The 16,863-nt window shown below is 39.6% G+C and overlaps 1 protein-coding gene across 1 annotated transcript in view; it reads right to left on the bottom strand.

Annotated features, from left to right (window-relative positions):
* GMDS (GDP-mannose 4,6-dehydratase) overlaps window positions 1-16,863 on the bottom strand; it is a 427,285-nt gene that overhangs the window by 20,281 nt on the left and 390,141 nt on the right. The window lies entirely within an intron of this gene.

The following is a 16,863-nucleotide window of genomic DNA, read 5'->3' as shown; positions in this document are numbered from 1 at the left end:
GGCAGTACATCTTCCCCCCTTTTTTAATTTTTCATTTAAAATTACTGTATTTAAACTGAGGGGTGTAACTAGAAACCGGGAGTTTAAAAAAGCAGAAGGTAAGCAAGATACATGCAAGTGTTGCTACTGCATTTCCACAGTCTTCAGGTTATCTAATAAAACTATTATTTCATTTTGCAGATAAGGCATTGCTATTTCAAGTTAAGTGATATTTCTATTTAAAAATTCATATTTCATTGTAAAAATAATCTCTGAAAAACAGGTCTATACTTACAAAATCAAGAAATACATTGGAAGCACAAGTTTTTAGATGCTTCTGTTACTGCAAACATCAGACATCACACAAAAAAAAAAACACTCTTTTTTTTTCAATATGGTTATTAATTTTTGTATTCCAGTAATTCTCTAGAGTATGTCCTTGCATATAGAAAGATAGAAGCCCCTGTGTTTTGTAAGCAGAAATTCCTTTTGCCAGAGAATCAAACTGGGATTTGATGGTTGTCCTACAACACTTTTAAGGAATTAGCCTTCATTTATCTGCTTGTGTCTTTAATTGTTGGTATGATAAAAGTTTGGATAATCTCTGAGGAAGCACAAGAAAATGTAAAAGAAATTTGTATTTTATTTATTTTTTTAAATCATTATATTACCTGATAGTCCTTGCAGCTGGGGAGGGTCCTACAACTTCCCTTCTAGTACAACATACAAAATCCCTTTCATGATAGTTAATTTAAATTGCAAGACATTCATTTCAGTATTGTGAGATTTCACACTAGGGTTTACTACTGCACTTTCTCCTTGACGACCCTCTTCCCATCCTTGCAGCAATATCTCTCTGCCAAACCAGCCCAATGTTCGTATTTTAATTGAGGCTAATTGAATCCATCTGCCACATGACTCAGGGGTTACTCTGAACTGTAGAGAAAAGTCTATTCCTATGACAGATCTCAGAGATTTCAGCCCTGCTTTAAGAGAATGCTGTTTTCTGTTAAATTTTTTTATAAAGGAAGTTTAGATTTTAGCACAGATGTTTGCACAGCAGTGAAGAACTGAATGAGACACTTGACGCATCTCTGCCAAGCAACCTAAAGTCAAAGGTAACAAACATATGGCTACTGCTCTCTGTGTCATAGCTTGCGTGCCCTTACTCATGATGCTGAAAGGTCATTTTTACAACTTGTTGTGCTTTTGCTATCACGGAGATTGTTGCTGTCCTTGAGTATAGAAATAGGAAATACTTATGCCAAGAAAGCGCTTAAAATGGGCACTAATGTGGAATGTGTTTCTACTTTTCTTTGCAGCCAAAAAGAAGGTAGTATTTAATAAGTATGTCCTGTGAGTGTGTTCGTGAACAATTCTCAAATAAATTGGAGTGTATGATTACTTTTCATTGGCAACTGAAGAATCACAGTATTATTTTGACATAGTTTGGCCACTGACATATTTTTAATTGAGGGATAAACACATAATATTATATTACTTCAACTGTTGTTACAACAGTGCATACAAGTAACTCCTGCTGATTTAACAGTGCTTGGAAAAAATAATACAGCATTTGTCTCCATGGAACAAAATTCTTCAAGATCCTGGCAATTACTTGAATGAAGTAACAGAAGCAACAAAAAGTACTAAAAGTTCTAAATAACTAATGGGAACCAAACTCAAGCAGCTTCCCCTATGCCAAGAACCACAGAGACCTGATCTTGACTTTTAGCAGTTCTGCCTTTAACAGAGCTCCTAGTGGTTTATATTGGTCTAAAAATTAGGATATGTTTCCATGAATTCAGTCTTGTCATTCTTCTTAAAATGCAGTTTGAAGAAGCCTTGTATCCAAACAAATCATATGTTGTGGGAGATACCACTGAATGATTTACTGAAAGTGTGAGAGGCATTTGGTATGTCCTGCTAAATGTCTTGGACTGGACAAATCATGGGGGAAATATTTTCAACTCCTTGTCAAGTGCTGAACTGTTCTGCTCAGCACTACAGATCTGTCTTCTATACTCTCCAAAGGGCTGAAGTGCAATGACAAAGCATAATGGACCTCTCTAAATATTTAAGCAACAGAGAACAATAGTATGAGACAATACTGCAAGATAGTGATGCATGCAGGGAGTGCTGCTGGCCTTGAAGTCACCTCTTGAATGTGGCAACACCCTAGGGTGTCTTCTTCCATTGCATCATTCAAATACGAACTGGAAAAAAAAGAAACCTCAGACCCTTAAAAAAACCTGTTTTCAGTGAGGAATTATTAGTAGATGGAAGCTGGTGGAGAAAGGACTTTGATTTCTGCAACTTTAATTCCCACTTGAATTTCATGTGTGTTCAAAAAGGTAGCTTCTCCTGAAGGAATGGCAATATTGAGGTCATTGCTCAGCATACAGTCACTTCATCTTCCCAGTGAGCATGTCCCACTTTGGGTGTCATTTGCAGACAACTCCCTGAAGCAAACTGGACTTTGGTCACTTTTCTTCTGTGTTGCTTGCATGGCCCTGTGGCTACCTATGGCTCTGATCCACCATGAAGTTTACATTAATACTAATATAAACTCTAAGGTGAATCTAGCCAAGTATTTCAGATGTCTTAATTCCACTGAGCAAATATTTTCAGATATCATCCCAACTCAAAACTTTTCCATGTTTGATTCCAAATGAATCTTTTCTATGACAATGTTTATATTTGGCTACCTGCTGAACCAAACCAACCGGTTTCTATGGAGCTATGCCGGGAAGGAATTTGGCCTATTCTCTTTCAAACATATTGTGCCTGAAAAGATGTGACATGTGATGCCAACTGTCTGTATTTTATCTTGAGTTGTTTCAGATAAATAGTGCCTGTTTTCTAGTAGGCTGAAGTACATCCATGGGGCCACTGCTTCGTGGGAAGTGGAAAAGAAATACTTCCCTTTCAACTGCAGCCACCTTGAAACCCAAATACTCTGAATAGCACTGTAATCAGAAGCATTAGACACATAGATTTAAATTGTATGTCAGATTTTAAATAAATGTGCAGTGGATTGATTTGATTAAGGGAGCCATATTTCACCTGCTAGTAACTGGGGATTGCATGCCCCATTCTTCTGCAAATACAACTCTGACTGTGCCTTTTGTTTGCTGAAATCATTCCGAGAATGCCTACTCTGCTAGTGGAATATTGCATACAAACTGGGAAGTAAACTGCTGTTTCATCGTGGGTGTCCACTGGTATTCACTTGGAAAGGCACACAGCATGAAGCCCCCATTGCTGTGAATAGCACTGTTATCTGATACAGCAAGACATGACACAATCAGTCACGGAAAGGGAATAAATGTTTCATCAAACACCATAAGTACACAAACAACATAAGTACATTTACATAAAAGTAAATGCTAGGATGTCTGTTTAAGTGTGATTTTTAAATTAGGCTTTTAAGAATGTGATGAACTACTTTTTTTTTTTTTTTTTTTCTGATGTGACTTGTTTCCAAGAGATGCAGGTTGACACTTTTGTCTAAAGTCAAATGCCTATGGGACTGGTGGATTTTGCTTTGTCACCTTCATGCAACCAGGTACATCTGGCATTGTGTGCCACAGGACTCTGGCTTGATTTAAAATACAAAGCTTGTTGGACTTTCAGGTATTTCAGGTATATTGTAGACTAATCTTACATGATATGCAACTTCATGAACTCTAGCAGTTAATTGATGCACAAACTTCCTTTCCTAAAACTGATTCAGAATTGCATATACAGGTACTTCGTGTTACAGATTAGCTTTTTTGAAGCCCTCAGAGTGGTTTAAATTGATAAAATTTCTGTTGGTTGTGATGGGTTTCTTTTTAAACAAACAACCCACAAACCAATAGGTCTTCCATTTAGCTGGCAACATATACATTAACATAAGTTAAAGAGGAAATACACCCTGTATCAGAGTCACATGAGGATACAGTCGTGTACAGAGATATAATCAAAGTAGTAAAATGATACAAGCATGTTTTAGCGTATTTGTTTCACTTTTCAGTTTACTGAACATTAGCTGCATATATAATGAAAAGAAATTGCTTGGTTTCAGTCTTCATTAGCTAATAAAGTAGGCTATAGCAATACACAGCTGTTGAACTGTAACACATATCCTTTGTAGAGTATCAAGAAGCCAAAAAGCCACAGCACCATGACCGAAAAAGATAACTAGGCAATACTTACACACTAAGTGGTACCAAGAAAAGATATATTCCTTACCTGAATTTGTAATCGTTCAATGCTGTTCTTTACAAGGGGACCCTAGGCACAGCTGAAATGCTACTTATTATTTGCAAATAGATGTACAGTTGATAGAAAATAATTTCCCATAATGATTATTTATTTTTATAATTCTTCAATTGTAATTGGTAAATAAATAATAAACGAAAACTTGCAATATACAGTTGTCTGTGGACTCTGTTAGCAATTAACAGATACATACAGAGACATTTCTATTTACAGAGAAAGTGCTTGAAGAAAATGGACCTGGATCATTTAATCATCTTTGGCATGAGAAAAAAAAGATTGCCATGAATTCTAACATTTATTTGCAAACATGCAGGCAGTCCTGTATGATTATTATGTATATGATGTCAGTATGCTTTTAAATTGTAACAGATATGAATGACTTAGCATATAAAATAACCTCAAGTTGTCATTAGGAAGCTATGACAGTCATTCCCTCTTTAATTTTCCACCAAAAACACCACAGCTGAAATGGTTCTGGAGCAGACAGCTATGAAAACAGAGTGGCAGTAGGAAAGCCTGCCTTTTGAACTCATGTGAGATAAAGGATAATTATACTGGCTGCACTGTTGGGTTATTTTAACTGCTTGCTTAGCATACAAACAGTGTAGTCAGAATGAGGCTTGCTGTCACCCTGGTAGGCAGACAGGTACATCGGCTGTACAAAATACACAGTTCCTGGCCTGTCTGCTTGGATTAGGATGGCTCATTGCGAGTTGAGACCTGCACGTCTTTGGGACACACCTTTGTGTTAATGCCAAGGGTGGCAATATGCTCCATTTCATGTAAATACGATACAGCCTGTGGGCTTCTGGCAAGCTGACAGGGCAGCCCACAGCTCTCTTATGAAGATAACACTACTGTGATATTCTACAGAAATAAATCAAAATGCTGCAGCCACTTGAGTGTCGTCTGCAGCATGTGGGCTCCCCTAAACTAGAATTCTTAAGTATGTTAAGACTTATATATATTTACTGTAGCCACATGCACATATGCACAAAAGAGCTGGAATGGTGTCAGTATCTTCTCCTAACTGAAAGCTGAACAAAATGAAAAGATTCAAGCAAAGATTTGGAATTGGATTTTAAATATGTTTTACATAGTGGGACCACTATCCACAGGTTAGTGGGACCACTTTCACGACTGACAAAAGAGTCCAGTCCTGGAAATCTGTCTTGTTCTCTACAGTTTTCTGGTAGTCCCTGTGTGATCTTGTCAGGTTAATAATTTCTTTTTGCTTTTTCTCCAGGCAAAGCTATAAGTTTCTCTAATATCACAATGGGCTGTCATGGAAATCAGCATACTACAAAACAGGGGTGGCAGATAACTCCATTTTCAAATGCTATGTTCAGCAGCCAGATATATTAGTGGATTTGGCAGTATTTGCCAACTCCTTTGCAAATGAATAACTCTACTCACATGGTTTAAACAAATGAAATTAGGATAAATGAGATTAATTTGCCAATAGCAAATTACATTCTATTTAAAAATATGAATAAGCCTGTACTGAATCCACATGCTCTTGTATATTGCCTATATAATTTTCATGCACAGAAACACTACAGCAAACTATCCAAGAGCAGAGGCTGCAGTACACTCAAGTAGCTGAAAATGAGAGGAGTGTCCTAGAGCAGGGGTACCTTTCTAAGATCCTGGAGACCACAAACAGGTATGTTACAGGGACCTGACCCAAGCAGAGAAAGTAACCACAAACTTCTTTGGAAAGAACTATGTGTTAGACTGGCCTTAGTTAATGAGCACAGCTCATCGACTGAGGAGAACGTAAAGCTAGATTAACCTGCTTTGCAATTTTGTTACGTATCCAGCCATAGCTGGGGTTGCTGGTTACGCTGTCCAGTGGAAGGCAGAGGCTGCTGTAAACACAATGTGAAATGTAAACAGGCTGTGTCTCTTACTGTCTCCTTTGTTTGTCACATATTCAGACTGCTCCTCCAATCTCCATTTTGTCCTTAATGATTGCATTTCTCAATTTGCAATATAAAGTTAGTGTAAGTATGGCACTTCTGCTCTTGCTAATGGACAGTGAAGACTTTTGATTAATATAACTCTTTAATTCAGTGCCATGAATACTCTTAAAAAATGTTCAACAAATACTCTTTACAAATGTTCCTCTTTCCTTCCCACAGATCTTCATGCATCTTCCCTTTTAAGAAGTCACAATCTCTCATCTTCCCTTGTCTTTTTGTTTGCATTGCTGCACACCTCTTTCCAGATTGCCATATTCCCCTTTATCTACCCCTCTCTATTTACCCCTCTCCCTCATATGCCTTTCTTTTACCATCTGTTCCATTCATAGAATCATAGAATAGTTAGGGTTGGAAAGGACCTTAAGATCATCTAGTTCCAAGCCCCCTGCCGTGGGCAGGGACACCTCACACTACACCATGCCATCCGAGGCTCTGTCCAACCTGTCCTTGAACACTGCCAGGGATGGAGCATTCACAACCTCCCTGGGCAACCTGTTCCAGTGCCTCACCACCCTAACAGGAGAGAATTTCCTCCTTATATCCAATCTAAACTTCCCCTGTTTAAGTTCTAACCCGTTACCCCTTGTCCTGTCACTACAGTCCCTAATGAAGAGTCCCTCTCCAGCATCCTTGTAAGCCCCCTTCAGATACTGGAAGGCTGCTATGAGGTCTCCATGCAGCCTTCTCTTCTCCAGGCTGAAAGCCCCAACTTCCTCAGCCTGTCTTCATATGGGAGGTGCTCCAGTCCCCTGATCATCCTCGTGGACCTTCTCTGGACTTGTTCCAACAGTTCCATGTCCTTTTGATGTTGAGGACACCAGAACTGCACACAATACTCCAGGTGAGGTCTTACGAGAGCAGAGTAGAGGGGCAGGATCACCTCCTTTGACCTGCTGGTCACGCTCCTTTTGATGCAGCCCAGGATACGGTTGGCTTTCTGGCCTGCAAGCACACACTGAAGCCGGCTCATGTTCATTTTCTCATCAACCAATGCCCCCAAGTCCTTCTCTGCAGGGCTGCTGTGAATCTCTGCTTTGCTCAACCTGTAGCTGTGCCTGGGATTGCTCTGACCCAGGTGTAGGACCTTGCACTTGGCATGGTTAAACTTCATGAGGCTGGCATCAGCCCACCTCACAAGCGTGTCAAGGTCCCTCTGGATGGCATTCTTTCTCTCCAAGGTATCAACCGAACCACACAGCTTGGTGTCATCGGCAAACTTGCTGAGGGTGCACTCAATCCCACTGTCCCTGTCACTGACAAAGATGTTGAACAAGACCGGTCCCAACACCGATCCCTGAGGGACAGCACTCGTTACTGGTCTCCAGCCGGACATTGAGCCATTGACCACAACTCTTTGTGTGCGGCCATCCAGCCAGTTCTTTATCCACCGAGTGGTCCATCCATCAAATTGATGTCTCTCCAATTTAGAGACAAGGGTGTCGTGTGGGACAGTGTCAAACGCTTTACACAAGTCCAGGTAGATGACATCAACTGCTCTACCCCTGTCCATCACTTCTGTAGCCCCATCATAGAAGGCCACCAGATTGGTCAGGCAGGATTTCCCCTTAGTGAAGCCATGCTGGCTGTCACCAAGCACCTTGTTGATTTTCATGTGCCTTAGCATGCCTTCCAGGAGAATCTGCTCCAAGATTTTGCCAGGCACAGAGGTGAGACTGACTGGTCTGTAATTCCCTGGGTCATCCATTTTCCCCTTCTTGAAAATGGGGGTTATATTTCCCTTTTTCCAGTCATCGGGAACTTCACCTGACTGCCATGATTTCTCAAATATGATGGCCAGAGGCTTCACAACTTCATTCACCAGCTCCTTCAGGACCCGTGGATGGATCTCATCAGGACCCATGGACTTGTGCACGTTCAGATTTTTAAGATGGTCTTGAATCAGTTCCACTCCTACAGTGGGCCTAGGGTCTTCATTCTCACAGTCCCTGCATCTGCCTTCCAAGACTTGGGTCGTGTGGTCAGAGCCTTTGCCAGTGAAGACTGAGACAAAGAAGTCATTCAGAACCTCAGCCTTCTCCAAATCCTGTGTAGCCAGTTCTCCTGAGAGCTTCCTGAGGGGGCCTACGTTCTCCCGTCTGTTTTTTATTTGCTATGTACCTGTAGAATCCCTTCCTGTTATCCTTAACATCCCTAGCCAAGTTTAACTCTAACTGGGCCTTAGCTTTCCTAACCTGGTCCCTAGCTTCCCGGACAACATCCCTGTACTCTTCCCAGGCCACCTGTCCTTGCTTCCACTTCTTATAAGCCTCTTTTTTCATTTGAATTTTCCTCAGGAGCTCCTTATCCATCCAAGGAGGTCTCCTGGCCCTCCTGCTGCACTTCCTTCTAGTTGGGATGCAACACTCCTGAGCTTGTAGCTTTTGCTGTTTCTTCCCCTCTCTATTTCTCTGAAGGGCTTTTCTTCACGCCCCCTTATCCACTGGGACTTCTCCCACCCTGATTTTTGCCCCATCACCCTTATACAGCAATAAGCAAGACTGTGTACTACATACTTTCTCTCCCAAGTGCAAAGCCTTCAAGATGAGGCCTAATAACAATAGAGACAGTGGGAGCACAACGACTGCCTTGTCTCCTTGGTCCTTCACCCAGAAAGAGACACTTGGAGCACAAAACAAGAAAAGGGTCAACAAGGTCTCCTTACTTGGAGCTGACAGCATGGGTTAGACTATCCTTCCTGCAGATACCTGCATGGGACCATTCACCATGGGACTAGTTGCAAGACCATTCATCACAAGCTCTCTTCTCTTCTTACAGGGAAGAGTAACTGAGAACATGACGACTCCCTCTAGTGATGAATCCTTCCACACCCTTAAGGACAGGCAAGACTTGGGGATGGATGACAGCTTCCCTTGATAGTCAAGTAACTTGGAGGTGGGATGGGAGCATCCTTTTCTTAAAAGAAAAATAGGCCTGCTTTAAAGCTTATCACTTATCACCAGGAAAATTACATGCTGGCTATTTAAAGACTTCTTCTTCAAAAGCAATAAAAAACAAATAGCAGAAAAGTGATGTAATTTCTGACACTCTCAAGTGTGGAAGACCCCAATAGGAAGTATTGTAAACCATTTCCCAATCTGCTTTTATACAGGCCTAGGAATTAAAAAGAAAACATTAGTGTTTAATGCTTAAACCAAATGTTTAACTTTGAACATCCCCATAGAGTCACACTGCAGTGTGGAGGTTGCAGTTAAAAGCCCGGATTCCTTCATCTTCCTGACATTGAATCTACAGTATAACAAAAACATTTTGAAACTAATGTAGAAATAGTTCTAACTGGAGCATTAACATAAATTACTTCAGTCATGTTCATCAGGATCATTTATATTTTACACATGTGATATGTAAGTATTCACCCTCCCTATACATATACAGTTGGATTTTATGTATTATGTATAAAAACACTCCCTTACAATGTATGATTCATTGGTTTAACAGTTGGTATTTTAGCTTTTCCAGTATGTTCAAAAGAAGTTTATACATTTATAAGTATGATGTATATAATCATTATTGCTTTAAGTAGGGTCTCATCCCATCTGTATGAGAAGACACATTACACGTGCTAGGCTAAGCACCGAAAACTACCGAGACACTTCAAATAGCTGCAAGCCAAGCTTTGGCTGATTGTTTCCTGTGCCATTAGAAAGCACTTTACTACCTGATTTGTAATTATCCACCATAAAATACACATATCCAGACAAAGAATGTAAAATGCTACTTGTTATCGCATGCAAGAGCAGATCTTACAACAGGGCATGCCTTGGCCGAGGAGCAGGACTATGCTACCTCATGATTAGAGAGCAGGTCTGGTAGTCAGATCCCATGGTCTGTCCTGCCACTGATCTATAGGCAAGCTGTCCAGTCTCCCTGGGTTTTGATTCCTCAAAGGAGTGGCAAACTGTATCAACTTAATTTGTATGTCTGAAATACAGAGAGATCTGCTGACTGCTAAGAATTATCCTATTTTTGTTTGACATGAATGAAAGGCATCCCCACTGAATACACACTGAATATCAGCAAACCCAATGTAAACACACTATAAAGAACATCCTTACACAAACATGGAAACAGTTCACATGCATGTGCAGAGAAAATGGAAAAAATGCATGCCCTCATTCAGAGTAAAGCTTGTGTCATATGTGATTACAAGGACTTGCAGGCTAAAATAAGGCTGGGTACGTTCAACATTTGGATCCCACATTGGCTGTTACGGATCTTCTTCATGTTGTCACTGATGGACAGCCCACCCACACATGCTCTTTAAGACAATGGAGAGTATACTCCTTGTTTTGGTGACAAATGCAAATGAGAATCTGTTTTCCTGTTTTGTGTGCAGCCAAAGAAAATTTCATAGGACCTCTGCTGAAAATCTTTAGGCCAGATAATCACTAACCTGCTGGGCTTTGAGGTCTGTGCTGCTCCAATGTAAGCAACATACTTGGGAATAGAGACAATGTTGACCTTCTGTACCAAGTGGCTCCTCTAACCACAGAGAATGCCACGTATTGGCTCAGATTCATTCCGTTCAACTTGATGGTATTGGCAGGGTGGAGGGAGTATGCTTGATGATCCCCAGAAATACCACGACTCATTTAGCATCATCGGAAGCCTGAATATGTTTAACATGAATTAAATGTTCTGCTATTTTACCTGGAAAAATTAAAGACTTTTTGCTAAGTGTGTGTAAACTATGATTTCTTTCTAAATGTCATAACATGATTTTTACAGAACAACAAAAAAATGTATGTCAATGACACACAAGCCACATCATTGCCACATTTTAAGACCCCACCTCAAAGCAGGGTGTTACAGATGCCCATTGACAACCACCTATTTTTTTTTTATTTTTTTTTCTGGAATGATTATTGGGAATTATTTTAGCTTAAGTTTCTCAAATCCTTCAGCTTGGGATAGACATTTAACATAGAAAATTTCAGCCAGTGTGGGTCAAAATCTAAAAAAATGTTCAGAAAAGAAATAAAAAAATATAAAATAGGAGATTTTACACTGTACAAATAAGGCAAAAAGGCAATACCTTTTTGTTGACTTATTTGGCTGGCAAACCTAGATGTATTCTGTGTGCAAAAACCCTTCTCAGGTCTGAATTAAGATCAGCAGACCAGACCTGCCTATGATTAAAGTCCCTCAGGATGCTTTCTCCTAACAACGGTATATTTTGGGACCTGTGTAGCAGTAATCTCAAGTATTTAGGTTGCCACACACCAGCTTGGATAGTAGGAGACAGGAAATATATAATTGAACATTATGCTTTCTCACATTAGAAGAGCAGCCCAATTCATTATTCTGTCTAGCACATTTCCTCAGTGTTGTCCTGGGTCACTCAGCACTCGCTGAAAGCAATGCCTGACCAGCAATCAGCCACACCAGTAATTTTGTCCTGGACCTGACATCCCCCAAAAGCTCTTGCAGTGGACTGCACAACTTTCCTTGAGGAAGACATCTCTGGCCAGGTTATGCTGGAGAAAGGGTCTTCATCAAGTGAATCGATAACAGGAGTGATCAAAGTCTTGACAGTTTTACCTTATCTATTTGGGATCATAATTCAGGAATGAAGCTGCCTTTCAGTTTGCTCCTCCCCACCATTAAATTACATTCAATCACTGCACAGAGAATGCAGTCCATGCGCTTGCAGCCAGATGTTATCATTACAGGCCTTTTCTTATAAACTGATGCTGAAACCCGAGTGGTTGATGAGACTAGCTAAGCAGTTGTACCTTTGACCTGACTGCATTAAACTTGCCCTATCAATTTAAGCTTAGTATAAACACCATTTCCCAGAGTCCCTCATGACTTCAGTAGTGAGAAGAAGCTGACTAAGCCTAAACATTTTTTAACAGCAATCTTGTCTTACAACACCAAGGGGATTTGCCATGTATCTGGGGCTTTATAAAACCATATGAACATGCTGAAAGAATTACAGTCCTTTAAAAAACGCAAAATTGATGGTGACAGTCCTTTTAGAAAACCAGTTTGCAGAATGTCAGCACAAGAGGAGCTGGAAACAGGACTAAAATAGTTTTAAAAAATACAACAGATTTGTGTTTATTTTACACAGTTTTTCCTGAATACTGATATTTAGAGTTAAAAGACAAAATAAAGGAAAAAAATCTCCCAAACTGAATTCACTATGAATTAAAAAGAGCCCCCCCAGCACTCTACAACTCAAAGCCCTTTCAGATGTATCATCCATTTGAAATCTCCCATAAAACATAGAGCATCTTTACCCTGCCATTTCAGTAATAAAGTTTGGTCTATTTAACATTGATGATAATTCAGTTAATCCTCCCAAAAATTTCTATGTAGCAACACATGAGCTATGTCATATGGTATAGTATACGGCCAACAAAGCTTGGCTAGATTGAGTAAAAGGGCACATGCTTATAACTAAGCATAAGAATGAAAGTAGCATCATGCGTTAAGTCAGCTGTATTGTCTCCTATGGAATGATAGAGCAGTCATTTGGTACTGCAAAGGTTAGCAAAACAACAGGAGATAAACCAGCAGAATATGGATCTTGATAAAGAAAAAAACAATTGAAGTTGAACAGACAAGTCTTGCTGCTAATTTTAGCAGAAGTGCAGAAGTTGTCAATGCTCTGCAAGACTGAACTTCTGACCCAGAATTAGAAAACAAGAAAAAACTAAAGAAATATCCAAGACTGGCACTCATTTAAAAAAAAAAAAAAAAAAATAAAAGAAGCAGCTTTGTGCAGTCTGTTGATTTTAGTAACATGACAAACCAGACAGTGGATCTGCTGCTAGAAGTGCAAAAAGGGAGTGCGTTAAACAAAATGTAATGATTTAATGCTTATGGAGAACATAACTCAGAGCACTGAAATATAAAACACAGAAAGCCAACAGAAAATTACTAACTTGTTTTACTGTTCTGAAATTTAACAAAGCAAGAATATGCATACAAAAACCAAACAACTCCCCCCAGACAAACATAATAACCCAATGTAACCAACAACTACTGCTACTTCAGTAATTATGGAGAAGTTTTTTCAAGAACTAATTTACCTGAGCTTCTACCTCAGTTACTTTTAGCAGCAGCTTCATCTGAATTTTGTTAAATTAAACAAATGATAGTATTCCCTGTGGGAAGAAAATGCAGGTAAGGAAAAAAAAATATCTGGTGCATAATTTTACATAATACAGAGGAAGAAAGTAATCTAGAACTTCATGCACAGTTCTTTTGTGATTCAAATTAAAGCAGGGTTCTCTTTATGCAAATAAGTAAAGTATACATTTAAATGACAAAACCTAAACCCATCATTTAAAGGCTTGCATAAATTGCTTGCCTTACAGAAGGCATTTTTATGGAATCAAACAAGACAGAACACAGAGACCTTGACTCTTAATCCAGAGTAGAAGAAAAACAGAGAAAAAAGTATCAACGCTTGCCTTTCTAAATTAATGTTGATCTACCTAGCCATACCTTGTCACTACAAAACACACTTCTGTCTCATGACTTACAGCACAATGTGGAAGCATCTGGGTAGCTTTCACCCTACATTTGCTATTAAGAGTGATCAAGCTGTGACATGATAGGGCACAATACAGGCTAATGTATTCTTTGAGTAACTGGAGTAACAGGTAAGATGGAGAAGATGAGGTACAGCAGAACAATAATAAAATGTATAATGGGGGATGGCAACAGGTCAAAAAAGGGGAAGCCTTGGACCTGCATGAAGTTACTGGTAGGGTTTGTCATTATTGGTTTTAAGAATCAGTACAGGCACTTTCTATAATGACAAACGTATTTCAAACAAGCTGAAGAAAGTATGTGATGGCTTAAGTTTGAGAAACATCAGTACACAGGATGCTTGGGTTAGAAAGAAAAGACTGGCTCAGCAAGAAGGATGCCATCATGGAAAAGAGTTGAGAGTCGAGAGGAAAAAGCTTGAGGTAATTCACTTAGAAAACCACTGTATTTTGAAATACTTGGTGTAAAGAATAACTTGGAGGTACCAGTTCATCACAGGTGACTGAATCAGAAGCATGATGCAATCACGAAGGGGAACACAATCTTAATATGCATAGCATGAGGCATTTCCAGCCACAGTAGGGAAGATTTACTGCTAGTGTATGGGACATTGATTTGTGTCCGTTATTTAAAATACTGTGTAGTATTTAAATACTACTCGGTAGTGTTGTTAAAAGAAAACAAACTGGAATTGAAGCAGATAAGGAGAAAACTTCTAGGAATGGTGTCCTGGGTTCAGCAGTAGGAGTCATCTTTTCTCCTTCGTGGTAGCTGGTGCAGTGCTGTGTTTTTGACTTTCGGCCTGGGAACAGCACTGATAAAAATGATGTTTTTAGTTGTTGCTCAGTAATGTTTAGTCTGACCAAGGACTTTGTGAGCCTTATGCTCTGCCAGGGAGGAGGGGAAGCCAGGAGGAAGCAGAGACAGGACACCTGACCCAAGCTAGCCAAAGAGGTATTCCATACCACAGCACATCATGCCCGGGATGTAACTGAGAGTTACTCGGAAAGGCTAGAGGACTGCAGGGGTGGACGAGATATCGGTCGGTGCTTGGTTGGGCTGGGGGGGCGAGTTATCGGTCGGCAGATGGTGAGATGTTGTATTCTCTTCCCTTGTTATTTCCTTTATCATTATTATCACTGGTGGTAGCAGTAGTGATTTGTGTTACACCTTAGTTACTAAACTGTTCTTATCTCAACCTGTGGGAGTTGCATTCTTTTCAATTCTCCTCTCTGTCCCTCCAAGAGTAGGGGGAAGGAAAGAAGGGGGGGAGTGAGTGAACGAGTTGCCTGCCTGGTTTTAAACCACGACAGGTGGTCAAGAGGTGCAGAAATGTCTTAGAAGAACACAAGGATGAATTTTGTTTGTTTAGTCAATTGTACTAAAACCTGGGAGGTAATATAACTGTATGCTATACAGTCACTTGGGAGAAGATGTTACAGAATCACCGGTGGAAAGAACTATTTAAGTGAAGGCCGGTGGTGTAAGAGCAAATGGATTTAAGCTTGCCAAAAATACCAATACAGTGTGATGTTAGAAGAAAATTTCTAACTATAGAGATCAGATAGATCAGATAGATCCAACAGCAGTTGGATTAGCTAGGACTAAACATCCTCCTGGCTTTTAATGTGCAATTAATAAAAAGGATTTTGTGATGTGAGACCTGCACCAGAGATGAAGTGTAATATCTACCTGCTATTAACATCATGGGTATAAAAAGAGCATCAGCATCTGGTAATGCTTTTATTCTTCTTAACAATTTAGTATCTTAAATTTAAACTGTACTTTTCACCCCAAAGGATCCCAAAATACTTAAAAAATTGCAATTGATGTGCGTTCTGTGAAGAGAGGGCTTCATTCCCTGCAGAAATTGAGCTGCAGCACAGGTGAGAGGCAACAGCTGTTTAAAGTGTGGTTATACTCCAACTATAAAGAAGTATTTACATTTTATACCAGGGAAGACCAAAGTGGTCTTCTGGGGGAGAAAGTATTTTCACTGGAAAAATGTAAATACTCTGTATTTCCTATTTTCTTCTCCAGGCAGGATTTCTGCTGCTGATGTCATGGAAAGACCAAGATGCAGCAATCCTGGTAGAATGAAGGCAAAAAATATTTCCTCTGTTCATGCTTCTATTGCCCATGAAAATATTTTTACTATGTGTAATGTTGCAAACCCATCACTCTCCTCTTATTTTAAGGGACTTTCCTGCCTTCTTCAGGGGATATTATCTCAGGAGATTCATTAGGATTTGATCAAATTAATTCCAAACAAACAGAAGTATGTGCAGGATCCCCCCTGTGGGAGAGACAACTGCAGGCTACCTTCCCTGAAATGCATGTAAACCCCCAAAAATCAGAATGGATGTTTGCAGGCCACATACAAAGGCTTGGCCAGCTGTCAAACCCAAATCTTAAAAAATCACGAGACTGGCTTATGAGTAGAATGATGCTTTGCTCCCTCCACCTTGACTTTGGGATTGTTTTGATTTGACTGTGTTAATAAAAACTGAGAATTCTGTTTTTTTTTCAATAAACACATATGATCACACTGGGTAGAATACAGACATGACTCTTAAGGACTGTCATGTGGTTATCTTTCACCAAAAATGGCTGTAAAGTAATGTGTGAGCTAATAAAAGTAGTTTAATAGTTAAATCTTAGTATAATCAGATTCTGTTTGGCTTTGGGAAACTGGACAGCACACTGGTCATCCCATTACCAGATACAAGTGAAAGACACATTTAAGTGAGTGCTCTATAAAAAGAAGAGCAATTGTCATTCTTTACAGCTATAAAATACAAGTAACATAGAAACTGGAGAGGACTATTGTTAGTGGTAATACCTGAAAAAACAGGCAAATTACTAGGAATCATAGGCTCAAGGTCTATTGTTCTGGAAGCTGCAAAATAAGCAGCAAAAACAACAAAAAAGAAAAACTCTTCCTGAAGAGTTTACAGTAAAAGCTTAGCATACTTGAATGTTCAGAACAATTTGAAACCCAGATAAAGAGAAATCAATGCCATGTCAAACTTGGAAATAACTGTCTAATAATAAGCCAAATAAGGAAATCTCCCTTTTAACTGTAAGGAATGAAAGTTTCTTTACAGAA

This window comes from Pezoporus occidentalis, unplaced genomic scaffold (genome assembly GCF_034315485.1).
Source record: "Pezoporus occidentalis ecotype Australia unplaced genomic scaffold, CSIRO_AGI_Poc_V1 ctg2, whole genome shotgun sequence".
Classification (NCBI taxonomy): domain Eukaryota; kingdom Metazoa; phylum Chordata; class Aves; order Psittaciformes; family Psittacidae; genus Pezoporus; species Pezoporus occidentalis.
This window is presented reverse-complemented; position numbering and strand designations above follow the sequence as displayed.